This window comes from Crocuta crocuta, unplaced genomic scaffold (assembly GCF_008692635.1).
Source record: "Crocuta crocuta isolate KB4526 unplaced genomic scaffold, BGI_CrCroc_1.0 scaffold5936, whole genome shotgun sequence".
NCBI lineage: Eukaryota > Metazoa > Chordata > Mammalia > Carnivora > Hyaenidae > Crocuta > Crocuta crocuta.
The window spans coordinates 1-851 of NW_027534483.1; the positions used below are offsets into that span (position 1 = coordinate 1).

General features: G+C 47.7%; 1 pseudogene; it reads right to left on the reverse strand.

Annotated features, from left to right (window-relative positions):
* Positions 1-5: 5 nt before the first annotated feature.
* LOC144218561 (olfactory receptor 51G2-like) lies at positions 6-829 on the reverse strand (annotated as a pseudogene).
* Between the last annotated feature and the right edge of the window lie 22 nt (positions 830-851).

Sequence of the window (851 nt, forward strand, 5' to 3'; positions counted from 1 at the left end):
TTACTCATGGTGGTATACAGAATGGGAGAAGTGTCCGGGGTATAATGATGCAGCACTGCCAAGCTGATGACGGGCAGGTAAAACACAAGCACCGTGCATAGGTGACAGGCACAGGTGTGCAGTGATCTCCAGTTTCTGTCTTGAGTCTCCAGCTTCCTAATAGTGTCCAAGATCTTCATGTATGAAGCTAAGATGAAGACAGCATCCACTGCAAATGTGCAGAGAACAAAAACCAATCCATAGGCACTGCTGAAAGTAACATCCCCACAGGCTAAGTTCAGCATATCTGGGTAGTAGCAATATGAGTGTGAGAGGATATTGGTCCCACAGAAAGAAAAAGCCCTAAGGAAAAAAGGCAGCGGAGCCAGCAGAGTGGCCCCTCGTATGAGGGCAGCACCACTGAGGCAAGCAACGGTGTAGTGGGTAAGGATCTTGGTATAGTTTAACGGAGCACAGATAGCTACCAAACGGTCAAAAGCCATGGCCACCAGGACACCTGATTCCACCGAGGAGAGGGTGTGGATGAAGAACATCTGGGTTAGGCAGGCATCAAGGCCGATGTCGTGGACATCAAACCAGAAGATCGCCAAGACACTAGGCATTGTTGACAATGAAAGGCCTAGGTCAGTAAGGGCTAGCATAGCCAAAAAAATAGAACTGAGGTTCATGAAGGCTCTGCTCTGCTCTAACTAGGATAAGAAGAAGAGCATTACCCACTAGGACTATGAGATACAAGACACACAAGGGGATGGAGATCCATATATGTGCAGCCTCCAGGCCAGGAATACCGATAAAGGAGAAAGTGAGCAGTGTTATTAAAAGCCAACATAGTAAGAGGCACATAGGACTGT